Source organism: Pinus tabuliformis, chromosome Q, assembly GCF_031772625.1.
Source record: "Pinus tabuliformis cultivar Carrire ecotype Pingquan chromosome Q, CPIR1, whole genome shotgun sequence".
In the NCBI taxonomy this organism is placed as follows: domain Eukaryota; kingdom Viridiplantae; phylum Streptophyta; class Pinopsida; order Pinales; family Pinaceae; genus Pinus; species Pinus tabuliformis.
Genome location: NC_142296.1, coordinates 865,681,348 through 865,709,257, shown reverse-complemented (window position 1 = coordinate 865,709,257; position 27,910 = coordinate 865,681,348). Strand labels below are relative to the sequence as shown.

Here is a 27,910-nt window from a genome sequence, read left to right as displayed (position 1 = left end):
ATGAACACTCCTGATGCCTGATGCAGTGAAGTTGATCCATTTACCCTTGCAATGGTAAATAGCAGAATCCTCAGAGATAAACTTTCCATGTGTTTGATTGGAATCTAACTTCCAATCTTCTCTGGGTTTCTAGGACAGTATATATGTACATAGTCTTCTACTAAAAGACTACTTCTTATCCTGCCAGTCGAATGCACAACCTCCCCACTTTGGGAGAGACCTATAATAAAGTAGATGTCTTCAACCTTAATCCGTAGAGGCATCTCTTTTCTTCCACGCTGATTTCTAACCTTCTACCATAGAGGCTCCTTTGCGTTGAGTTGTACTGCTGCATTGCATTTTGACTATTTGCACCTTTTTGGCCTTGAGCCGGCTTCACTTGGACTCGTGTTTAAGCCACTTATTTGACCATGCCTTCCGCAAAATCAACCATGCAATCACTTAGCTTCTGCAACTTGACACATCCTTTTACCCATGGAAAGAACATCCCTTTGAGTGTCCTTGACCAGTTTCACCTCCTGGCATTGAGCATAGGAATGTTCACTTCCCGGGAACTAGATCATCTGTTTCTCTGACACTCGTTCTTTCCACTGTACTATAACATTCTTTTATTCCTTTTCTAGCTTAAATAAAAAGACAAAAAAAATTATATATCCCAAAAAGAGCAGGAATGGGACAACATTCCATATTTTTTTGGCAGCTAGAGTCAGCTGTGTCGCCCTTGAACAAAGCACTCAAAAGAAAGTCTCTCCTCCATTTTGGGCGGGATTTAGTTTGACTTAGGTATGCCTTAACCTTGTTATTGAGTCAGTACTCCTTCGATTGGTTACCTCTTCCAATCATATGGAGAGTTTTCTCATGCCTCGTGCATGACGAACTTATACAGAGTTATCATATGCTGCCATATAGTCATCATTGAGTCGTGCTTTTGTTCAAGGGAAGTAAGCCTGAGTCGGCCTCTCTGTGGTGTCTTTTGACCTATTTTTCAGTCGGCCATCCTTGGTTGTTAGTGTCATGTTTTTCATCACATCAATTATATTGGTCCTTTGCTCGTGCCGGTTTGAGAAGGTCTCCATTGACTTCTTGCTGACGGGTCTTGTCCTTATTAACGACGACATATTGCTCTGAGGGTAGGTCTAGAGACGTACCCTGGCCCTATTTTCATTATTGATAGATCACCTTGTGCTCAGCATCGATTAATATCACGGGTCTTTGACTAAGTGGTTTCCCTTGTGTTTGACATCAACTTTCATTATCAAACATTGGGATTCGTGCAGTGCCTTGGTTTCCATTTGACCCTATTGGTGGATTCCTTGCCTCTGTGTCAGCTTTCATTATTGGTTGGTTCAGAGGGTTTCTATCGTGTGCTAGCTACATCTTGTGTACGCTGGAAATGTGCTTCAGTTGAGTTACTACATCTTTTTCGTCTGATTCCTTCCACATTATTGGCCTACGGGTTACACTCGCGCTAGATTGATGAAGAATGCCTTAATGCCTTCCTTCTTGCAGATCTTTTCCTATCGACTATAGCTCATTTGCTCTGGGACAAAGATCTAGAGTCCATTTGGCAGTACCTTGGGGTTTGCAGTCATCAATGGCAGATTCCTTCGCTATTGACAGTGGGAAACCATCATTGTCCCCTGATTGATAGATTCTTCCAAGTGTTCAACTTCAGCTCATTTATTCGCACTTGTTAGATTGTACTAGGTACCTTGACTCTCATTTTCATTATCGGTGAGTTGTCTCGCATTTGTTAATAGTATACATCAATGACCGGTAATCAAACGATTTCTCACATGGTCGACCTTAGATCATTTATTCCCATTGTGTAGAAATGTACCACGACGGTTGGTGAAGACCTCGGGTTGCATCAACATGTTTTGGTTCACTTGTTAGTTGCTCCTGTTGCTGCTAGTTGACATCATCCACCATATATGTTGCAGTTCTTCACAACAACATCTTATATGTTGGCATCCCAGTTGCAATGTAGTATCATTTTATTCCATCATGTTCATTTGCTACTATTGGGATCAATTTTTGACATCAGTGATTAGCTTCATCCTTCAACATCATTGATTGTCTTATTATATGTGAAATTCAACACATGTACTTTTTCGATCACGATCAAATGATCCATTATGTACTTTTAGTTCTTTATACTTGTATACATATTGGATCTACTTGTACTTGATATGGGGACATGCTTTACTCTCTCCGAGCATGGGTATGCCCACCTCAGAAAATGTTTTCTTTCTGATCTCTTTTGAGGGCTTGGCAGGCTGAATTTTGGTGAAGTCCTTCTCCGTCTCGACAAGATTCTTTCCATACACTTAATACATTGCGGTCATCATGTACCCCTTCTGAACTCATATATTAGGGGGAATCTGTTATAGCACCATTTACCACCCTTGGTATTTGTGATGCTTGGTTTATGGCCTAGGGCAACCCCTCCTTCCAGACTTGGTCCAAATATATTAAAAACAATGTTTTATTCCCTATACACTACTTTTCCCTGAGATAAAAGTGTGTACACGTAGGTTAGTCAATATCCAACCAACGCATATGTGTGAAAACACTTAAAAAATTAAATTTCATTAATTATGGGTGGAGTTCACGGGTTTTACCTATTGATTACCTCCTATTTCCCATGGCCCAACTATTTCCCAACTATTTCCCAACTAAAAAACTAATTGGGAGAAGTATAAATAGACTTCTATGGGAAGGCCTAAAGGAGGAGAAGAGATAGAGTTATTATACTGAGATTATCCCTGACTGAGTCTGATGAATCCCTGTGCCTCATGCACTTCCCCAAGCTTCAAGAAACCCTTGCTTCCTTAATTATAGATATTCTCCCTTTTGCTTGAGATATCATGGTGTTGGTTATGGAAGAAGATTGTTGAAGGCTAGGATAGGATGAATCTAGAGGACGATTCCACTTGGAGTCGGAAGAAGAAGACTCAGGTGAATTCTCTCCATGTTATTTATAGCTTACTGCAATTAAAGAAATGTTGTCTTGTTTCCAAAATTAACTTTGTTTATGCATCAAACTATGTTGTAATTCATATATGAACGTTGTTTTGACGTACGATAAATCATTTGTTTATATGATATAAAGTCAAATTTCGTGAATATGCTTTACTTCTATACTGTTATGTATGTTCAAATTGAATGATTTTCAGTTTTGAAGAACATCGGGAGCTGCAGAGGGTCTAAACCCTGCAGGACCTACTCGAACGAAGGAAATCTAGCTACGGTCGCTCTTACATAGTTTGGTTATATAAGCATTTTGCCTGAGTTGTATGAGTGTTTCTTGTTGTAGTTTGTTCCTGCTCTGTTGGGGTTCTAACCCAAAGCCCTAGGGTACTTATTCTCGAAATAGTAGCAACTTTTTTGCTTCTGATTTGTGATAAACATGTCAGGAGAATTTTTACTTCTGGTAGTTACTGGCATTGCTTGTGCCTCTTCTTCAGTTGGGAGGATAAAATCCCACATCCCGTTTAGTTCAATTTCTTCTTCCGTTTCAGCTTCCTCTTCATTTGGCAAATCTTCCTTTGTTTCTTGGTTAGATTCAACATTTGAAATGGTGTTTGGGGGTTTTGATTCAGAAGAAGAGCTCCTTTTGAATGATTGAAAAGGTTTCATGGGTGCAGAGGATTCTGCGACATGTTTTTTAATTTCGACCATTTCGTTAGACATTGTTCTTAACACTTTCTGAAGGCCTTCAAGATCGAAAGGGTCCTTTGAAACTTTCTTCTTAGAGTCATCCTTAAATGTTACTTTCTTGGTCTTCATTTCGTCTGTTTGTGATCTCTTTTAGAAAGCTATGATTCTTCTTTCTACAGACATGGCGTCTTTCATGTTTTCTACAAGGGTAGCCTTATTGGCTCTATCTACAAAAATTGCAATATTAGAAGGAAGAGATGATATATACTATTCTATTTGTACATCTACGATAGTTTTAGAGGCAACTGAGATTTTGTTTAGCAACTTGTTAAATCTGGAGTTGAAATCTTTGATATTTTCATTTGGATTAGCTTTCAAATTAGAAATATCATTGATCAAGGATGCTATGGTCCTATCATCACCAAATTTTGCAAGAAATACTTCTTGAAAAGTATCCTAGTCTCTCTTTGGAGCTGTTGGAAGGGAAAAATACCAAGACCCAACAGATCCTTGGAAAGTATAAGGAAACAGTATGATTACAACATCTTCATGTGCAACCCCATTGATATTCATGGCTAACATAAAATTATTTAGATGTTCTTCGGCCGGGAAAGCATCGTCAGGATTATACTTAGGAAACCATTTTTCTGGGTTTGCTGGGAGTGCATTTGGATTTGCAACTAGGAAAACACCCAGATTTTTCCAAGGTTGATTGGCCATAACTTGAATTCCCGACTAAGAAAATTGGAAGGTCGGTCCAGAAGTAGGTATAGATGGCGAAGAACTTACTACTGGATTAGTACTGTTAATTGTAGTACTAATTGGAGAAGTGGATATTTGATAAGTCTTGGATTGAGTAGAAGTGGATGGGGAAGTAAATGGATGGAAATGTGATGTGATCTCGCTAGTATCTGATTCAGATGTTGATGAGGTGACTTTCCTACGTTGTGGAGGGATGGAGAACTCGAAAGGGGTAACCCCAAGTCTCCCACTTTGTAGTCTAGTCAATACACCAGTTTGTTGTAATAAGGAGGTAAAACTTTCTTCAGATACTTCGAGTCTCTCTGGTTTCTCTGCATAAATGGATATTTGTTCCAATTTCTATATCAAAGAATGAAATTCGTGAGACTCGGGAGTGTAATCTGGAGAGGGTGGTTGCCTTACTACTTCAGGAGACGAGGGAGATGTTTCTACAACTTCAGACTTCCGATCAGGAGATTCTGAATGAGTTTTAGAAGGTGTAGAAATGGTGGAGGGGTTCTCACTTATGAATTCTTTTCGAATGATATTTATGTTTATATGCCATTCATAGTTGAATGCCCTCCTTCTAGTGCCAAAATGTTGAGGTCTCAAAATTCTGCTGCCGAAAAATGGGGGATAACCACCCGGTCTGGACCTTAAGACAACTCCTTTTCCGTTTAAAGTGGTGGTTTCGACTGGGGATAATGGGACCAATTTACGAGTGTGGTTTTTAAGATGAGAGTAGGTGGTTCATGGGTGTTTTGCAATAGAATAATGATAATCTAAGTGACCTATTCTATAATGCAATTTCTCTAACTAACTTATTCTAATATAAACCTGGGTGTTCCTGTGTGGTATGCGATCTACAAAGATATCTATTTAATATGTGATAATAAAGATTGAACAAAACTAAACATAGATGATAACGTAAAAGATAATTCCTTTGACTAAATAGTTAGTCAAAGGAATTTATAAAATATATCACATATATGATGAGTTATATATGAAAATCACAACTTCAACTAGGACTCATACAAAAGTGAAATTAACGCTTAATAGAAACAATAAATTTCACATATAATTCATGAAAGTAAAGTTTTGTCACTAATTAAACGTAAACAGAATCAATCGTACATAATAATAGTACCATATGTGTGATGTCCTGCTCATTTGACAAATGACATAGAACAACTTCTTTCTTCAAATCAAATTGTCTCCCAAGAATACAAAAGTGCATCAACAAAGGAAAGTAGTCTGATATCTAAAAGAAACGACTATGTTCCATAATTTCACCAAAGAATTCAAAAAATTACAATAGCACATTCTTTGCAAATGTTTTTGATAAAATTCTGGACCCTTCTCTAAATGCATGAGAAGGGTATAAATAATATTCTAACTAAAGTGCAAAAATAGATTATACAAAATTTGAGGAGGTTTCAAACAACCTTCCTCCTAACTAGGTAACTAACTCCAAAAATAAACAGAGGCTAAATAAATAGAACTAAGAGGATGAATTGCTATCTGCCAGATTGTCCTTTAAATCACAAATATCGGTCATCAGTTGAATTTGAGGAGGTGCCCTAAAATGAGTCCTGAGATGACCTGTGAAGATTGTATTGGTGAGTGGTGGCAACATCCTTTGAGTCGTATGAAGGGAACAATTCAAAGTCATAATATGGCTATGTGGCTTAACAAGATACTGCCAATATGACTCCTAGTTGTGTTATATTCTTTCCAGGACTAGCCAACGTAGTTAATTGGGGGGTTAGAGGGGGGTTTGAGGGGGTGCGTAGCCCCCTCTACAGGGTCCGGGACAACGCCATGATTTTTTTTTTTTTTGGACCCTATATTAGGTTGGGCGGACCTACCTATGGTTTTAGACGCCATGGTTTTCAGTCCATGGTTTTGGACGCAATGGTTTTCGGTCCATGGTATTGGATGCTTCGACATGTATAAACATGTATTGTAACATTGAAAGGAACATAATGAAAAAGCAAGCTGGTAGTCTCGGTTTTGGGATCCAGGGGAAAATATCTATGTATATGCGTTTTATGTGTTATGCTCTCGCATTGTTTATTTTTTGTATTTTAGAATTCATATGTAGGTAATTTTTGTACGGGGTTAAAACCTACATTTGGTATCGGAGCTGAGTTTTGGCTTCAAGGGGATGCCTTTGTTGTTGAGGGGTTTCGCTCGAGCCTATGGTAGACCCTGTTCAGTGGGAGATCTACGAGATCGATTCTGGTGGTGAAAGAAGATGACAAGCAGTGGAAAGATAGAGATCGAGAAATTTAATGGTTAGAGTTTTGAGTTATGGAAACTCAAGATAGAGGATCTGTTGGTGGATAAAGATCAGTGGATTGCGGTATATCCAGGTACTAAACCAACGAGAGTGTCCGATGAAGAATGGAAGAAGTTGGATCAGAAGGCAAAGAGCACAATACAATTGTGTGTCTTAGATCAAGTATTGCTGAATGTATCAGGGGAATCTACGATGAAGGCTTTGTGGGATAAGTTAGTAAATTTGTACCAATCTAAGTCTCTGGTGAATAAACTGTTCCTACGGAAACAATTGTATAACCTGAGGATGAAAGATGGAGACTCGGTGATAGAACATCTCAACGCATTTAGGTAAGTCAGTTATTATTTGTTGATATTAAATTTTAGATGAAGATAAGTGCATCAGTTTGTTTTGTTCTCTACTAGATTCATGGGATAGTTTGGTTATTGCAATAGGTAACAATGCAACTGCCTTGCAGTTTGATGAAATATTCTCATCCTTGCTGACGGAGGAGATGAGATGGAAAAATATGGAGATCCAGAATGGTGATGCCTTGTCTATACGAGTATGGTCCCAAAACAGAAACAAAAATAAGTCATTGAGTGGAAGATCTAAATTTAGAGGGAGATCTAAATTTCTAGGAAAACATGTAAAGGTCAGGGAAAATTTTAAGAACCCCCCTTAAATTTATAAATATAATAAATGGGCGAATCTCCATGGTATATAGGAAAAATGGAAGGCGATTTTATCAATAATATAATATGTATATATAATTTTTTGGCGAATCTCTCACCAGGCATGGCGAATATTTTACTCAATTATAAAATCTTGTAAGATCTTGGCGAGTCTTTCACTAAATAATAAAACTTTGTAAAGTCCTAGTGAATCTTAGCATAGGCTACATGCTGGTTTAATGCCCCCATTTAAATAGGCTACATTCCAGGTGAATACCATGGGTCAATACCATGTGCCATTTTGGTGAATACCATGGGTCAATACCATGTGCCATTTTTATTTTTATTAATTCTAATATTAGGGCTAATAATGGTTTTTTGCATGGTATTAATAACAATCTAGTCCATGGTATTTGTCCCATAGTATTTTGGCCATAGGTTTCACCTAAATATAACCCATTTTTTGAGTGTTTGTAAATATAAGGTGACTTATGGAGTAAATATAAAAAAATGTTTTATTTGTTTACCATACCTCTCGTTTATTTATATTTTTATTAATTTACCATACCTCTTTTACAAATATGGTATTTGGCCCATAGTATTTGTCCCATAGTATTTTGGCCATAGGTTTCACCTAAATATAACCCATTTTTTGAGTGTTCGTAAATATAAGGTGACTTATGGAGTAAATATAAAAAAATGTTTTATTTGTTTACCATACCTCTCGTTTATTTATATTTTTATTAATTTACCATACCTCTTTTACAAATATGGTATTTGGCCCATAGGATTCACTTAAATAAAACCTCTTTCTTTAAGCCTTCATAAATAGAACGAGGGTTATGGACTAAATATAAAAAGAGGTTTTATTTATTTACGATACGTCTAGTTTATTTATATTTATATTTATTTACCATACCTTTTGAGTAAGTATAAAAAGACGTTTTATTTATTTACCATACCTCCACTTTACTTATATTTTTATTTGTTTACACCCTTACACGTATATAAGGTGACTTATGGATTAAATATAAAAATTTATTTATTTATTTACCATACCTCTCATTTATTTATATTTTTATTAATTTACCATACCTCTTTTATAAATATGGTATTTGGTCCATAGGATTCACTTAAATAAAACCTATTCTTGAAAATGGGCGAATGGATTCACTTAAATAAAACCTATTCTTGAAAATGGGTGAATGGATTCACTTAAATAAAACCTATTCTTGAAAATGGGCGAATGGAAGGTTGTAAGTCCTAATTTCAAGGGCTAAATTTACCTTTTTTACCCTCTCCCTTAAAATAAGGTGGGCTATTTGAGGTGATTTGTAAAAATGTACTATGATACAAAATATTCGCCCCCTAAAAAATTTAAAACCCCTTAATTTCGCCAAAGGGCGAACATTCGCCCCTAAAATTATCCTTGGTAAAGGTGGTTTGCTGGAAATGTGGAAAGGAAGGGCACTACAAAAGGGACTATAAATCTAAAGCTCCTGACAAAGGAAAGGGATCCGATGATGCTCCTTCTACAGAGGTGAAAACCACCTCATATGACGATGGGGATGTGTACTTGGCTTCTTCAAGTACACATGTAGATCACGAGGCATGGTTGATTGAATCAGGTGCATCCTTTCACTTCACTCCCCATAGAGAGTGGTTTTGCGAGTATGAGAAATACAATGGTGGTGATGCATTCTTAGGGATGATAGGAAGGCAAGAATCATTGGGCATGGAAAAGTAAAGTTGAAGTTGCAAGGTGGAAGGGTTAGAAAACTTCCGTGTGTTCTGCATATTCTTGCATTAGCCAGAAATCTGATTTCTGTAAGCAAGCTAGATGATGCAGGTGTACAAATAGTGTTCGAGAAGGATACCTACAAGATGGTTCAGGGAGCACTCGTATTGATGCGGGGAGTTCGAATTGGAACTCTGTACAAGCTGCAAGGTAGCACTGTTGTTGATGGGTGCAACAATTCTGTGGTTCCTGAAAGTGGAACATAAAATCTAGTGGTCTCTGGAGAGAAGACCATGTTGTGGCATCAAAGGCTTGGACATAATGGAGAGAAGGGCCTTCGAATACTTCATGGTAAAGGTATGGTAGAAGGTAAGAGTAATAACTCTCTAGATTTTGATTTCTATGAAAATTGTGTATATGGGAAACATAATCAGGTGAGTTTCCCCTCTAGTGGTAAGAGGGCGAAACAGAAGATTGTGCACAGTGATGTGTTTGGACCTGTGAATGTTCCATCACTGGGTAAGTCTGTGTACTATGTATAATTTATAGATGACTTCTCAAGGAATACATGGATATATTTCCTTAAGAAGAAATCTGAAGTCTTTGACAGGTTTAAAGAATTTAAGGCTGTGGTAGAAAACCAGACAGAGAAGAAGATAAAGGTGTTGAGGTTAGATAACAGTGGAGAGTTTTGTAACAAGGAATTTGAAGAATTCTATAAGAAGTGTGGTATATCACAACATAATACTACTCCATACACACCTGAGCAAAATGGAGTTGCAGAAAGAATGAACAAGGCATTGATGGAAAGGGAAAGAAGCATGCTGAGTGGTGCCGAGTTAGGATAGGAATTCTGGGTAGAGGCGGTGGAGACAACATGTTACTTGGTCAACAGATCACCTTCATCAACGTTGGAGGATAAGACTCCACAAGAGGTATGGACTGGTAAGAAACCCTCTCTTTCACATCTGAGGGTATTTGGATGTGATGCATATGTACATGTTCCAAAGGAGAAAAGAACAAAGTTGGATAGTAAATCTGAAAGTGCATATTTATTGGGTATAAGGATGGTTAAAGGGTTATAAGATTTGGAAACCAGTAACAAGGAAGGTTGTGTACAACCAAGATGTGGTGTTCAGAGAGGTGGAAAATTTTATTAACCAGGAAGTCCCTTCAAAGGAACCCAAAAAGATATGGTTTGAGCTTAAGGAGGAAGAATTAGACTCTACAACAGAGGAGGAATCAAAAGATGAAGAGCCACAAACTCCGGGTGTGAGAAGATCAGTTCAAGAGAGAAGGTAGCCAGAAAGGTATAGTCCATCTACTTTCTGTTCAAATTTTGATTTATATATTACTAATGATGATCCCAGAACTATGAAGGAAGCAGTAGGTTCAGAGAATGGCAAACTTTGGAAAGAGGCCATGGTTGATGAAATGGAATCTTTGCACAAAATGAGGCTTGGGATTTGGTGGAGTTGCCGGCTAGAAGGAAACCCATTGACAGCAAATAGGTGTTCAAGAAGAAGACAAATGCAGAAGGAAAGGTGGAGAAATACAAAGCTCGGTTGGTAGCAAAAGGTTATTCCCAGGCGTTGGGAATTGATTTTGGTGATATTTTTTCTCCTGTTGCCAAGGTAGCTTCTATTAGATTACTTTTATTTGTTGTTGCTGCTTTTGATTTTGAGGTAGAACAGATGGATGTGAAGACAACATTTCTTCACGGGGATCTGAAAGAGGAGACCTACATGAAGCAACCTAAAGGATTTGCGGTGAAGGGTAACAAAGAACTGGTATGCAAGTTAAAGAAGTCTCTGTATGGGTTAAAACAATCACCAAGGATGTGGTATCAAAAATTTGATACATTTATATGGGGACTTGGCTTCACCAAAAGCAAAGCAGATCACTGTGTGTATTTTAAATTAATTGGTGAACGTGTTATTTATTAGGTCTTGTATGTGGATGATATGTTGCTGGTTGGAAATGAAAAAGAAATTATCCAGGATTTGAAGACCCAATTGTCCTCCAAATTCGACATGAAAGATCTTGGTGCTGCAAGCTATATTTTGGGAATGGAAATTAAAAGAGATCGGGCAAAGAGGAAGCTCTGGTTAAACTAGAGGAAGTATGTCGAGACAATATTGCAGAGGTTTAATATGCAGGTTAGTAAACCGGTGAAGGTTCCTATTCCTGTAGGTGTAAAGTTATCTGCTGAATAATGTCCCAAGGCACAAGAAGAGGAAGAGGATATGTCCTATATTCCATATGCAAGTGCAGTCGATAGCATGATGTATATGATGTTTTGTACTAGACCAATTATTGTGTTAGTGTCGGTCTTGAAAGCCCTCCATCAGTGATCAAAGCTCTTTGCATTTTCATTGGTAGGTGTCTCATCAGTGTCAAAATTTTCATCCCGTTAGGCATGCCATAACCCTGATGGAGGAGCTGGTCTATTCATATCCCTTTTGGCTTTGCTGGATCAGGTCATATCAGGTCATTGAGTTTGTCAAAATGCTCTTGTTTGGTCTTAATGTTAAAATTCTAGGTCTAGGGTTTTGGTCAGTTGTCTTAGCAAGGTTGGCAAGGTCATGTTTCTGAGAGTCCTTGAGTGACCAGCAAGCCAGAGGGAGGATGGTAAACATGTTCCTTTGAAATTTTCATCATGTATAGCTCATTTTTAACCTTGGATTTAAAAACCCTGTTTTTAAAGCCAAGGTCATGATAATTTTTGTAAAAAGAATAAGTGTCCAAGAAATCTTCAGAAAGGCAGCAACAACCCTGGTCCCCTTGCCACATTCCTTCAGATGATCTCCCTGCAAAAAGAATCAGGTGATAGCACTCAAAAAGTCAACTTCAGGATAAAGGAAACCAAGAAAATCAGTGTTTTTAAAAAGTGACAAAATAGACTTTATAAAGTGGGTTTTGGATGAAATTTTTTCAAAAGTGAGATTATAAAAGGTAATTCTCCCTCCTTTAACTCTCATTGTGCATTTCGAGCTTCTAAGAGTGATTGTGAGAGCGTGCAAGGAGAAGAAGGCGAAAATATAAGGGTTTCGGGCAGTTTACAGGTGCGCGACCCGTCCAGGCTCGTGCGCGACCTGTTGGGCGGTGCGTGACCCGTCCAGCAGCCTCCGACAGTGTAAAAACACAACGGGCGCGACCCGTTGAGCTGTGCGCGACCCGTCCAGGGGTGTGCGCGACCCCTTCATCTGCCTGATATCAAAACTGCAAACAAATTCCCTCATTCCTCTTCAAACTTGCTAAATCGATCGAGGTAGGCACTCAATTCATGAATGTTGATATGGATGATGAAAATAATGATGTGTGTCATGGTTTTATCATTTAAATTTGCAAGTGAATGGATTAATATGGCTGTTGCTAATGTTTGTAAAATGCTAGGGTTTTGTGACTGTTTCAAGTGTTTATTGTTCCATTGATCCCTTCCTTTTCCCCCTCTTTCATTAATAATCATGCTTGCATCTCTGTCCTATTTCATTTGCACATAAAATGTTGCCCTACCCCCATCCCTAAGTTATAAACCCTACCCCTCTCACAAGCACTCAAACCCTAATTCCCTCTACCATACACATGCAAAAACTAAAACAAAAAGAAAAGAAAAGATACATTGTAAAGACAGAAGAGAGTCATGTAAATTTAATGTGCTGTATATCTAAAAGCATGTACAAACCCATATATATCCTTGACATCCCCTTGTACATGAAACACTTTCCCTTGATGTGAAAATGATGAGTATGTACTCCTTAATGTGCATGTAACCCTTAAAGAACAAAAAGAGCAGAATCTGCCTTATAACACACATGAACTCCTAAGTGAATTTGGTGTATGGTGTCCCTATGCCCCTATTGATATCTGTATCCCCTTACATGTTCATTATTATACATGTTTTGTCCCATATGAGATGTTCTTTGCAAATGATTTCCCATGTTCTTTGAAAATGATTTCCCGATGTTAAAACTGTTCCTATATGCATGACAACGTGTAAAGTTTCCCTTGAAAATTCCCTGTTATTATCATATATTTCCATTCCTTGTTCAGAAATTCCCTCCCCTAACATTCCCCTCATGTTTTTCCCCTTGAAACAACATAGAGTTCAGTACTTTTGCAGGCAGAGGCAGCAGTTCAATTTGTCCTTCAGTTTGCCCACCTTGCTCCAAAACCATGTCAGATACCGAGACTTATGAGCAAGGTGATGACCATTCATCATCTACAGAGATTGAGGAACAGAGGAGGCCTCGTAGAGGGGGTAACGGAGGTCACCATAAGAGGGAGGAGCCTACTTCATTGGCAGAGTTACAGGCTTGTCCTTTGGCACTGAGTTGTTTCCAGTACATGTCATGCTATCAGTTTTGTGAGAGGCTTTCTCAGATTCAGCATCATAGAGAGTTGGCCCGCTTGTTTGTCTTACACCTCCATGATGGACATGTCACTCTTGCAGGGGTGAATTTCATATTGACACCTGAGGTGATCTCAGAGGCTACAGGTATACCGAATGTGGGTGAGGTGTGGTCGAAGCGCAGACTTCTTGATTTTGTTCACTTTGAGCCCTATGTCTGGTCAGCATTTGTGAGACTGTTGACGGGTGTTTTCCCATTCAGATTTCTTCGTAGTGAGTATGCCCCCTCATGAGACTCATCATGCATTATTTCACATGTGAGGGCAGATTTTCACAGGTGTATTCATATCACATTCGCCTGTTGATGCATTTCACGCGGGTGAGGATGATGAACCTCCCGGTCTTCCTGTTTCAGAACATTCAGAGGATGGTACCCATGTTGCAGAGGAAGACCCTGGCCCAGCAGTACAGGAGTCTTTGTCACTATGGTTTGATTCAGCTCATTGTTTTGCATCAGTTGACACAGCGGGGCATCTCGTGGGAGGAGTTCATCTCCCGTGAGTTTTTCACAGTGCCACCTCAGCCACATCAGGAGGCTATTCATGAGGAGGGAGGACCATCACAGCAGCCCGATGCTCCCATCACCCGACATGTCAGCTCTACTCCTATGGTCACCTATCAGAAAGGCCCAAGGGCCTTATTTGCAGCAGCTAGGCGAGTACTATCTCCACAGCAGGTGGAAGGGGTCTCGCCTTCATCGTTAGAGCAGCGAGTGTTATCTCCACAACATGTGGAAGGGGCCTCATTTTCTTCACCAACAGATGTATTGCAGAGGGGCAAGGAGCCCATGGTTCATGAGGATCTAGTGATCGATCTTGAGGTCAGTTCTCCTAGCCAGGAGGCAAAGGAGATCATTCAGTAGCTCAGGGCCGAGAATGAGACTTTGCAGCGGAGACTTGATGGTGCTCAGTGGACCATCACATATTTAGAGCAGCGGAACACTCAGCTGGAGGAGGAGAAGGCCCTTGATGAGATTTGGAGGATTCGAAGTGATCGAGTCCTAAACCGTAGGAGGCCCGGTGATCCATTGCCTGTTGACCGGGAGTCTTTGCTTATTCAGGAGAATGCTCACTTGGAGAGGCTGTTGGCTAAGGCCAACCAAGACAAAAGGCTACTAAGGAACATGAAAAACCATTATTGGGCTAGGATGCATGTTTGTAAAGCAAAGATGAAAATGTTCCAAAGAAGGTTGACCGAGGCTCTCAAGAGGAAGAAGAAGGCCAACCCACTCTGCATCTTGGCCAAGGCTTCTCTCACTCATCATGACACTCACTAGCCTCTCCACAGCACCAAGCACAAAAATTTTGGAAGTTTTGGCTCATTTTTGGCATTTTTGGTCAATTTACAAGTTTTGGCTTCTCAACGGGTCTCACCCCCGGTGAGACCCTTTGTCATCGTAGCTCCGTTTTGCGGAAACTCAGCATTGGTGGATTTTTCATGAAAAGTTACATATTCCCATCCATTACCTTGATTTTTCATGGAGTTTTGGGCCTCCAAAAGGTCAAAATACAGTCAAATTTTGACTTTCTGCCCCTTTTTTGAGCTGCAGAAGTAGTCTCGGGAGAATTGACTTTTGACTTGGCAAATGACCTCCAAATCCAAAAATTCGGTTGGTTTGGAAAGTAGACTCAGAGACCTTTCCAACGAGCTATCCTACACCTGATTCTGACACCAGGAAGACCTCCAAACAGGGCTCTAAAGTGCGCGACCCGTTGAGCTGGATGTGCGCGACCTGTTGAGCAGATTTGGCCAGATTTGACCAGTTCAGCCCAAAATTTGCAGATTAGCACCAGTTTGACTTGCTGAGGTCGATGATGATCCTTTTGACTGTACTTGTGGCACTTTTTGGGTACTTTTACTCTTGTTTTACTCTTCTAGAAGTTTCTCTCATGTAAAAGAGTAAATTTGACTGTATGAACTGGTTTCCAAGTTTTTAGAGGCAAGTTGTTTTGACTGCCTATTTTGTAGTGCTTAGTTTAGAAGTGGTTCAAACAGCTCCTAGAAGGATGAGCTCGACCCCTAGAGGTGGGGGAAGAGGTTAGATCATCTATATTATGTACTTTCATGCTCATTTTCATGGTTGGACTCTTGAGGGAGAGGTTATCACTGTATTATTCACTTGTATCTCTGCAATTTTGGCTAAGGAAGACCAGGGTTTTGCAGTCATCTTTGGGATTCTTGTGGACTCATTGTGTTGATGGTGTGTCTCTTCATGTTATTGTAAGCTATGTTATGTGATTCATTTCCTTTCTATACTGCTGCATATTAAACAAATGAAGTGATAAAGTTAGAATTCATGCTTGCCATGCTCTGCTTTCAAATTTGTTTAATTTCTATGTTTTCTACTGTCTAAAGAGAATTCAGATTCATTGTTTGCTCTCTTTAGCCCTCTTATCTTTCTTCCTGATCACCCACTTCAGCTAAAGACATCTACACAAGCTCCTACCTTGCCCCAAAGACCCCCCTGCAGAAACTGTGTCAAATCCCCGCAACCTAAATTGCAGATCCTCAATTTGCCACCAAAAACCCCCAAAACCCCCAAATCAACCTTTTAATCAGTTTACTAGCCTAATATCAGTGTTACCTTTGATTGGTCATCTCATTTCATTGAAAATTTGCCGAGATTGACCGGAGAGAGCCTTCTCCTGCCCCGTAGGGCTAGCTACGAGGCTGAATGGTTTGATGTAGCTTTGAGATTTGCCTTCTCAGCCTGAGGTGAAATTTCAAACGCTAACACATTGCACATGCAGTGGGAGTATTGAGCAGGTTTATGTCAAAACCAGGGAAGGAGCTTTGGACAAAAGTGAAGCGAGTTTTTAGGTATTTGCATGGCACTAGTGATTATGGTTTGTGCTACCAAGGAAGACTAGGATTGGATAGAGTTTTGGATATCCATGGCTTTGTTGATGCAGTCTGGGTTGGATATCTGGATCAGCGAATATCTACAAGTGGGTATGTGTTTAACCTATTTGGAGGTGCAATCAGTTGGATGAGTAAGAAACAATCTGTAGTGGCACTATCAATACAAAGGCAGAATACATGGCAGCCACTCATGCAAGAAAGGAAGCAGTTTGGTTGTAGATATTGTGTTCAAGTATGGGGTTAGTACAAGGAGCTATAAGGATAGACTGTGACAGCCAAAGTGCAATTTTCTTGGCAAAGAACCCTGTTTACTATTCAAAGACAAAGCACATTGATGTTCAATATCACTTTGTGAGGGATATGATAGAAGACAAAAAGGTGTTGCTTGTAAAGGTGGACACTTTGAAGAATAATACAGATGCATTGACAAAATCTGTGAGCTCTGAGAAGTTCCCTTAGTGTAGAGAAACAACGGGCATTGCATGGATGGATAAATAGCTAAGCTCTCTTGTGGTCCCCTGTGGAAAGAAAACAACAAGTGGGAGAATGTTGGGTTGTGTTATATTCTTTCCATGACTAGTTGACGTAGTTAACCAGGGGGTTTGAGAGGGGTAGGTAGCCCCCCTCTACGGGGTCCAGGACAGTGCCCCGAGAATTGTTTTTTGACCCTATATTAAGTTGGGTGGACCTACCTATGGTTTTGGATGTGATGGTTTTCGGTCCATGGTTTTGGACACGATGGTTTTCGGTTCATGGTATTGGATGCTTCGACATGTATAAATATGTATTGTAACATTGAATTGAACATAATGAAAAATCAAGCTGGTAGTCCTAGTTTTGGGATCCAGGGGAAAATATCTGTGTATATGTGTTATGCTCTCACATTGTTTATTTTCTATGTTTTAGAATTCATATGCCGGTAATTCCTGCATGGGGTTAAAATCTACAAGTTGGTCGTGGTTAGTTTTGTAATTTCCTCTCTTTGAATCCCCGCCTTTTCTTGCCATGATTTATACAGAGCAGTTAAATCAGGCATTTCTTTCGTATTGCCTTCTTTAATGAGATTAGTGGTGAACATGATGTGATTCACTGCTTTTATGATATTATTTGATACTCTGGCTGCCCTTGCGACTTCTAGCTCAACCTGTTTGATTTTGGCATCCCAATCTGTGAAGAGAATGTCTTTATGAGTTTCCTCAATCTCGGGTAGATTGGCTATCCTTCCATCTTCTGTTTCCTGCCATTTGATGAACTTAGAGATTCTGGTGTTTAAATAGTTAAACTCTATTCTCTGGTCAATTTCCTTATCTGTCAGTTGGTTGCTAGTAGTCAGATAGGGAGTAATGTGTGACATCTTCTGGAAGAAATAGTCCTACTATTTCACCAGAAGGGAATTTAATTCCAGGGCCTCTTTAATGAAATCCTCAGTAGTAGGAACATCCTTGTATCTATCCATGGATTGCTACATTTTCTAAAGTTGCATAATCTTGGTCGATATATCGGCTTCATGGCTTATTTTCAGGACCTCCATGTCTTGCTACAATTGTGCCAGTTTCTCAGCCACCTGCTTGTTTGCGCTTGCTTTCTCTATCTCGAGCTCTTGTTCAAGTTTCACAATTCTCTCCTCTTTCTCCCTTTGTAAAGTAGAGACCTCAGTGGCCTTTTCCATAGTGACCGATGCATATGCTCCCGTGAACTGTGGTAGTCTAGTCAAGTTCTCAGTCAGATTGAAAGGAATGTCCTTCCAGACAACGTCAATTGGCTCGTTTCCAGGTGGGAATTCAGGTGTATCTACCCTTCTCCTTTTTCTCTGCCTTCTAACTACAGCCTTGTGGACAGGGTTATAGAACACATCAAGTGGAGGTATTTCAGTTATTTTCAGAATGATTTCTAATGTGGGCAGAGCAGGGATAATTTCAATGTGCTAGGACGTTGTCACTTGTTCCTTCATAGGTGTGGACTGTTCGTTGGTAGAATTGGGATCTTTATCCTTATGAATATGCAGAGGAGTTTTACATTCCTCTGTTTCTTGGGTATTTGAGGCTTTGGGAGTGCCTTGTAATTTCTGATTAAACTGATCCCACTCCTACTCCAAACTACTATCTTTGACCTCTAAATTGATCTCTATAGTTGGGGTGCTTATCACTTTTTTCTCCGCTGACTTCCTGCTGGACTCAGCTATGTTGTTTGTGTCTTGGGGTTTCCCTGTGTCTGGTGTCTTCTAAGTGTTTACTTGAGAGTCTACTTGAGAGCTAGGACCTTCACTATCAATAGTGACACTTGGTGTAGACTTATCCTCGAGATTTAATAGTTGCATTGGGATTACCCGGAGCCTCTCATCTCTTTAATCTTGAAATATTTGAAAATATTTAGGTTTTAGATTTGCCTTTTCCCATTCAAACATTTTTTCAAAGGATACGGCCGATTGTAACAAATCCTCAAAATAATTGTCTTCATGATTGTATGGCTTGAGCTTTACTCTAGTAGTGACATTATATGCCACTTTGTTTGGATCAAATTTCCTTTTAGGAAATCTATGAAGCCTGAGGGCTTCCATATGTGCTGATTCCTTTGTAGCATGAACAAAATTGGCTAAAGCAAAAGAACCACATTTGACAGGGAAAATGGGCCATAATGACTTTTTTCCATCTTTGAGAACTTTAGTCAGGCCCCTTCCCACAGTCTGGTAGGCAATCTATTTTGCTAATAACTTATCAGAAACATATAAAGGAAGGATGTGTGGATCAACTGTGCTACCAAAAACCCTAATTTATGTGAACCACTCTTCAATGAAATACTTGCCGATAGTAAGCAGGTCTGCTGCAGCTTCTTGGGAAAACCTAGGGACTTTCTTATTGAAAATTATTTGATGTAGGGGCAACACAACAACATGGGATATCTTATAGATGTGAGGTATGTAATGTGATTCCCATATTTTTTTATGACTAAGATGGATAGGGTAAGGATCTTGTAAGGTACATTTACAACCCATGGTTGGAAATGTCGTGCAAAAACACATAGCATCCATAATGTAGGCACTAAAATAGAAGGGAGGGAGGTTATCTGAAAAGGAGGCTTTCTTTTGTTGATATTCAGTAATGGTGGTGGCTAGGTTGTCAGATAGGATGGAAGGCCAATTCATGATATGGGAATAAACACATGCATCAATAAGAGGAATCCATTCTATTGAAAACTTAGTATTATTGGGTAGCCCATACAATCTACATAACATGGTTGCTGCATAGTTGTAGGGTTTTGCCAAAGAGGCTATAGCATACATACTCGATTTTTCATACTTGAATTTGTTTTCCAACACCCTCCAAGCCTGAATTAGCTTGAAGGGGTCTGAGTTCTTCTTTTCAAAGTTAGCCATAAATGTGCTATCGTAGATATCTTGCGGGTTAGGTATGTGGTATATCTTCTTCAAGTCCTCTACTCTGAACGACCCTATAAGCTCCATCCTTGAATCCTTTAACTACCTATCTTCAATGATAAGGTTTTCGATCACCCACCTGATCATATCTGTATAGGGGAGGATTTTAGCGCTTGATCCTATCCTATGAAGGAAAGAATGGGAAGCATCTTTGCATTGAAGTTCTGAAGGCATTTTTGATTTAGTTGTTTCTCTCCTAACAGTGATTTTAGAACGCTCATCCTCCAGCCTATTATAAATCACTTCCCAAGCTATTGTGCCTATGACATCATCACAAAATGTATCAGCGAAGACAGGATCCATCTCTATAAACTCAGCTTCAACAATGGTCTGTTTTCTCTGTTTTTGCGTCACCTTTTTTAGTGACATGTCTTTTGTCTCTTGCTTGAAATAGATAAGCTATATCAACGTCGATGATATATGGTAATTAAGACTGAAAGATTCTCTGAAATGACTTTGGATCATGAGAAAGGTTTAATGAGATACTCAATTATAGCTACCCATAACCTAGAAAATGATTATCCTTCCTCGGGCTTCTAAATATTTATTAACTTGTCAACTCGTTTGTTTTGGTATTTAAAACGTAATTATTCCACATGTTTTACCGCTCTTAATCGTGCATTGGAGTCTTTAAAGGGTTACAATATAGCGCTATTGGATGGATCAAGAGAAATGCAATTGCGAATATCACAGTATCACATTTCGTAAATCGCTAACGGTCGTCCTAATGACATGGTTAAGTTTCTTACGAACTATGTGAAGTGCGAAATGACAAGGTGATGTTATCACAACAGGAGACTTAATTGCATATTGCAATTTTTCGAAGGTGTTTTAACATAGTCATGTGGAAAAGTGCGATTTGCGATATGGATTTCATCCTTAGCTAGTTTTGCAAGGTTTTGCTAGATATTTTCTTAGAGTTAGGTATTATTATCCTAAGCCTAAAAATTTAAAATGGTCCCCATTTATAACTTTAACCCTAGCTATTGTTCTTTATAAATGGGGGGGTTGTTTCGTAGTACAAAAAGTCGACATCTTAAATGGAGATCTAGAAGTAGAAGTTTATATTGAGTAGCCATAAGGATTCACACTCACTAAAAATGAAGGGTTTGTGTGCAAAAGCGAAAAAGGCCTTATATGGACTCAAATGGGCTCCCAGAGCCCGGTATGTGAGATTGGATCGATACATTCAAAAACAAGTCTTAAAGAAAGGTACTGTAGACAACAATCTATATATAAAGTCTGAAGATGATCATCTATTAAATGTACTAGTGTATGTGTATGACATAATCTTTGGCAGTGACCTGGAACAACTGGGACATCAATTCACAAACTATATGCAGATAGAGTTCGAGATGTCCATGATTAGAGAATTGTCCTTATTCTTATGATTGCAAATTTCTTAGTAAAAAATGGGGTATTTATCTCCCAATCCAAGTACCTTTGAGAAACTTTGAAGAAGTTTGGGATGAAAGATTGAAAGCCAATTAGCACACCTGTGTTTACAAGCTAAAAATTGTGCAAAGAAGATGAGACATTGCTAGTAAACTAGACTAAGTATAGATAAATGAAAGGAAGATTGTTGTATCTCATAGCTTCAAGACCAGACATCATGCATGAAGTGGGTCTTATGGCTAGATTTCAAGCTTCCCCTCATGAAAGTCATGTCATCACTGTTTAAAGGATTTTCAAATATCTTCAAGGAACAATTGATTATGGACTGCGACATGCTAAAAGAAGAGAGTTTAAGTTGAAGGCCTATACTGATGCTGATTGGGAAAGAAGTATTGATGACAGGAAGAGCACCTATGGTGCAACATTCTTTTTGGGAAACTGCCTAGTGTCCCGGGTCGACAAGAAAAAAACTCCATTTCTTTATTAGCTGTTGAATTAGAGTATATTGCAACTACCACTTGTTTCTTGTAAATTCTATGGATGAAGCAGACCTTGAAGGACATTAAGGTAGAGTTGACTGATCCCATTCCAATCATGTGTGATAATACGACTGCCATTAGTATCTCTAAGAATCTTGTCATGCACTCAAAGACCAAGCACACCCCTATCAAGTTCCATTTCTTAAGAGAGTAGGTTGCAACTAGAATTGTTTGACTTGAAGAAAAAAATGAATAAATCTTCAAATTGAAATAAGATGTCATCTATTTTAAGGGCCATACATATGAAGCAATAAGGATGAGGGAAAAAATGGAGAACCATCTAGAAAAGAAAGATGAATAATGTGAAAAGATAAAAGAAGAGATTGTTTCTCTAAGGAAAAAAGTTGATCAACTCAACAAGAATCTAAATTGTTCTCAAACCTTGGACAATATCCCAAGTCGACAAAGGTATCCTCTTGATAAATATGGTCTTGGTTACGCAGGTGAATCTTCTAGAAAAAATGGTGCTAATCCAAATGAATCAAAAGACAATAACATGGAGAAGCTTCAAAGTTGCGCTAATACCCCCAACTCCTGCAGAAGCAAAGAAAAGAGACCAAATGACATTGGTAATACCTATGCTCCAAGATGTTAGAGTCAGTCCTTACATCCCTCCGTCAGAGATCACTTCTCCTTTTGCAATTCATTTCTAGGTGTCTTGCTCGACTCACTTCGTTGCATTTCGCTAGGGGCATGCCATTGTCTGACGGAAGGGTTTGGTGTTCTTGTTTCCCTCATGCTTGTACCTGCCCGGGCTAGTCAAAATTTCTCTATGTTCATCAAAGTTCATTCAGTCATTCATAGTCATTATGCTATTTGGGTCAAAAAGAGTTATTTTCAGAGTCTAGGTCTAGTGGTTGGTCTTCAAACATGTCGAATAATCCCGCAGGCCATGAGGATGGTTTTCGAAGAGGTTCTTAGTTCATAGGTTCATCATCAAACACATTTGAGGACATTTCTTGTTCAAAACTCTGTTTTGAATAAGAAATTGTCGAATTCATTTTTTGTAATAATCATGTATTTTTTCCGCCATGGAGTTTTCAAAGCAGGCTCTGGTTTTCCTTTGCCAAACATCAACGCCAATATCCCTGTGAAAAAAAACCAAGTTCATTAGCTCAAAACTCAGAAAGTCAATGAGAAAGCCAAAAGAGAGTTTCATTAAGAGACAAAGCGCCATAGTCAAAAACATTATGAAGTAGGTTTTTGAAGAAGTAAAAATTTAAACCATCTCTTGTCAAGATATTTCAAAGCTATTTATTTCTTTGTAACAAGTGCCATTTGAAAAATTCAAGAGAAAGGTCAAGTTTGAAGTTTCAAGAGCAAATAGTGTTTGAAAAGGTCGTGACTGTGTGTTGAACAGAGCTATGCGGCGCATAGGAAGAAGGCGAGGCGCACATGGGCCGCGTGGCGCATGGGGCGCTCCTCCACAGTGTAAATTAACACTGGCGCGGTGCACTCACTAGGTGCGGCGCACTGGGACTGCGCGCGGCGCGTGGCACACTCACCAGGTGCGGCGCACTGGGACTGCGCGCAGCGCGTTGAGCCCTCCAGCCCGAAACTCATCAACGTTTTACGATTTTTCAAATTCAAATAATCTTTCACCTCCAAAGTTTCTGATTCTTGATGATGGCTGGAAATCTGTTGAAATGGACCCTAATGCAAAGCCTCCTCCAGTTGGTAGTTCAGAAAATTTTGCAAATCAGTTGACACATATGACAGAGAATTACAAGTTTCAAAAAGATGGAAAGACTAGGCAGAGACAAGAGGATCCCACTTTGGGCCTTAGACACATTGTTACAAAAGTAAAGAAGACCCATAATTTAAAGCATATTTATGTTTGGCATGCTACTGGAGAGTTTATGCAACTTGATTGGGGTATGTTTCATAGTCTTCATCCAATGGGCGAATACCATGCTGCTGCCCGAGCTGTTGGGGGATGCTCAATTTATGTCAGTGACAAACCTGGTAAACATGATTTTGACTTGTTCAAAAAGATCCTTCTTCCAGATGGATCCTTACTACGAGCATAACTTTCACGAAAGCCTACAAGAAATCGCTTGTTTACTGATCCAGCTCGTGATGGGACAAACCTCCTAAAAATTTTGGAAATTGAACAAGCATACTGGAGTTCTCTGTGTCTTCAATTGTCAAGGTGTTGGTGGTGCAGGGTTGACAAAAAGAACCTGGTTCACGATTCCCAACCCAAAGCTATTTCTGGTGCCATTCGCTCAATGGATGTAGATTATTTACCAAATATTGCAGATGAAAATTGGGACGGTGATTCCATTGTATACTCTCACAGAGGGGAAGAGCTTGTCTGTCTTTCTAAAGGTGCAGGTTTACCGATTACTCTTAAAGCACGGGAGTATGAAGTTTTTGCAGTTGTTCCTCTGAAGAGGTTAGCCAACGGCATCTCTTTTGCTCCCATTGGACTGATCAAAATGTTCAACTCTGGAGGAACTGTTAGTGCATATATGTTTGCTGGTATTAAAGGAGAAATTGCAGCTTGGACCGTGGATTATTACAGAACTGTAGATGTACAGGTGGAATGTCGGCATTCTTATGGCAATCAAATTCATGTCGCCGATGGATTTTCTGGCAAAGTCTTCATTCAAAGGCATGTTTATTGAAAGGTTGGTTTTCATTCAAATGACAGATGCTGAGCGCACTGAAGATGAGAAATATGTCGTGGCAGATTGTAGTGGATTGTCCAAGGACTGTGCCAGATGTTACTTTCTTTCAGCAAATAAACATACAAGCATCCCTGGAGCGTATTCTCTATACATGGGCCATTTGTCATCCTGCAAGTGGTTATGTCCAGGGGATAAATGATCTGGCAACCCCATTCTTAGTAGTATTTTCATCAGAATACTTAGAAGGTGATATGGAGAACTGGATGCTTTCAAACTTAAACCCAGAAATATATTAAATGTTGAGGCAGATTGTTACTGGTGCCTTTCAAAACTCCTTGATGATATTACTGATTTGAGCACGAGACCATTATACATTTTCTCAACCAGGAATTTAGCGGTTTGTTTTCAAATTGAAGTAGTTGGTGTGCCGAATTGATGAACCAGTTTCAAGACACGCAGAGGAGCAAGGGCCAGAGTTCCTACAATTTGCTTTTCACTGGTTTAACTGCCTTTTAATTCGTGAGATTCCTTTTCATCTCGTTACAAGGTTGTGGGATACATATCTTGTAGAAGGAGATGGTTTTGAAGATTTCCTTGTATATGCATGTGCCAGCCTTTTGTTAACGTGGTCTGAACAGTTGTAGAGGCTTGATTTTCAAGAGATGGTTCTCCTCTTGCAACATTTAACAATACACATGTACAACGCGCAACGCAAAAGAATTCTTCAAGACACAAAGGAAGCAGGAGGTGAAAATGAAATTCGAACATCGCCTTCAAGTTCAAATTGCCATGAGAGGTGTTGCATTGCTAAAAGGGGAGCCCTATATATGGCTCTTGTTGTTATATATGCTCTTACATCTGGCATAGCAGGCTACATTGTAGCTGGAAATGGCAGTTCCCTTTATTCAAGGCAGAATTTTAGTTTAAAGGCTATTGTTATTAAAAAATTAGTTTTATTCAAAGGGCCCAGGTAAAAGGAAAGCGAATAGTCACATACTGAACATCTACATTTAAAACAAAGACACCTATCATAGCAGAGAAACAGGAACCGATGGTCTATTTTTGACTGGTTGCAAAATCAAAGTGTCTATGTTCCAGATTTTGTCTTTTAATTGGTCATCAACAAACAAAATGTAACGCTGCTCCTTTTTTAGAGCAGAACTTTTCCTATTTTCATGATTTTAGGTGAAACTGCCCCTGATTCTCATCGATTTGTTTTCCCTAGTTATGAGTTATATATTGTATTGAAAATCATTTGTGAAGGGTTCTGAGTCCTGGGAAACGATGGAGGAATAACTCATCATCTAGCTTTTGACAGAGGATTAATTAAATGGTGTAGCTCTGATTTATAAGATTCTTGCGGTATGAATTTAGCATGTGTTTCTTCCTTTATGTCTCATATGTTTTCGTTATGTTTCGCCATTCATTCATGATCATTTCCAGCTGAATACTTTTAAGTGGGAAAGGTAGAATTCAGTCATTGCTGTGCCTTGAGGAAGTGTTCAGATTTTATGTGTTATCTTCTTCCTGGAAAGGATTCATACATTAATGACCTTTTCAACTTTCTTAAACAGTCTTTTCACCTCATTTAAATTCAATTTGTTTGCTAAAACCTCATGCCTATCTCTCCTTATGAAATATATTGTGCCTTTGGTTGAATCTCTGCTTATGCTGTCCTTGTCCCACACAGCCTAGAAACTCAATCATTTATTAAATTATCTTTTTCATATCTGTTTACTAGCCTAAAATCATTATGAGTTTTGCATTTGGGTCATATTAGGCCCTATTGGATATCTTTTTCCAAGATAGACCCGGAGAGAGCCCTCTCCTGTCCTCGTAGGGCTAGCTATGAGGCTGAGCTTGGTTTGATGTGGACCTAGAACCTTGTCATTTTAGCTTGAGATGAAGGGATGGATGATGGTGGATGAGATGATGATGGAATGTCTTGAGTGGAAGCTTGAGTGAAAATGGGATTAGCCATAAATGTACTCCATGCAATGTTAAGATCTTTAAGGTGATAAAGAATGATGATCTTTATGAGGGAATGGTGAAATAAACTCTTCATGTGATCTTTGTGTTCTTTTCTCTGGGCAATGTAAGCCATCTTCTCCACACTCCTGAAAAAATAGTAGGGTATACTGAGCATTTGAACCCTAGTTAAATGCATAAGTAACCGGATGTGGTAGGAATAGACCCTAGAGAACCTACCATCACATGAAAAATATTTCATTATAATCTTCATCATAGGTGCATATCTATCAAGGAGATATGAGAAAGGGAAGTAACCTTTTCTTTGATTTCTGTACCTAGGTTTGAGGTATGGTTCATAAAAACATGCTTCTATCTCACCCTGCTTGAACCATTTTTCCCCAACTTTTGGAATCCCAGTGGCAGCTGATATGATGGCAGTAGACAATGTGAAAGTTATGCCTGCAAGAGTGACTTGGTTATCTTGAATTTTAGTTATGAAAAGCCTAGTCAACTCAGGGTGGTATTGGATTGCTTGAACCTGCTCACAAAATTCAAAACACTTTAACCATTTGAAGGCTGTCATTGTCATAGGATATGCTAGGAGCTCTTTGAGATCTGTGGGTTCAAACTTGAGAATTTTCCCTCCTTTATGAGGCCTTCTTTGCTCTATGTTTCTCTCTCTGTCTGATCTCTCTTTTTCACTGTGTGGCCTATATTCTTCATCAGCCATGGTGTCTTTGTTATGAAACCCCAAGTAAATGGTAGGGGAATCGAAGTGTTTGGGAAGGAAAAAGAAAAGGGAAAGGTAGATGGAAGTCTGGTGGGTGTAGGGATAGAGGTTTCTGAAGAAGAATATAGGGCATTGATCAGGTACCTTATGGAAAATGAGAATCTTGCTTGCAAAAAATTAGGACTAAGAGGAAAACTGGGGTTTTGCAAATGAAACTAACACCAATCTTGTTTTCACTCTGCAAACATTGAGGAAATAACTTTGAGGAGAAGAAAAATGATGTTTTACTTACTTACTTAAAGCTGAGAAGGTGTTAGGAACGTCAAAAAGCAAATATGAATGAAAACTGGTCAACCACGCAATGCACAGAGGGAGTGCACAGCGCTAAGAGGAAACGTACATCGCCAAGAGGGAACACACAATGCTAAGAGGAAGTGTGCAGCGCCAAGTGGAAACACACAACGCCAAGCTGTTTTTGCTGATTTTGACCCTTAAATCGGAAAAACTTTTGCTAGGGTTCACTGAATGGGAGGTTATATGGAAATAAAAGAGACATGAAGGCAAGAATACCTTTATACATGCTTGAATTTAATTTTTCCTGCTCAAAAACCCCTTTGCTAATGTTTTGTCACTTTCACCTTTTCACCCTTTTTTGTCATTGTTCTTGATTTTCCGACTCTTTTCTTTTTGATAGGTGGATGAATGCTCAATATTGGCTTGAATTTTATAATGCTTGTTTGTCTTGCAGTAAGGAGAAATGCTTTGATGTAGCTGGGATCACTTATTACATATAGGAACTTAAAATTACATATGAAATACAAATAAACTAAAATACTCTG

General features: G+C 39.1%; 1 pseudogene; it reads left to right on the top strand.

Annotated features, from left to right (window-relative positions):
• Positions 1–23,383: 23,383 nt before the first annotated feature.
• Positions 23,384–24,367, top strand: LOC149222270 (putative galactinol--sucrose galactosyltransferase 2 pseudogene; annotated as a pseudogene).
• Positions 24,368–27,910: the final 3,543 nt, after the last annotated feature.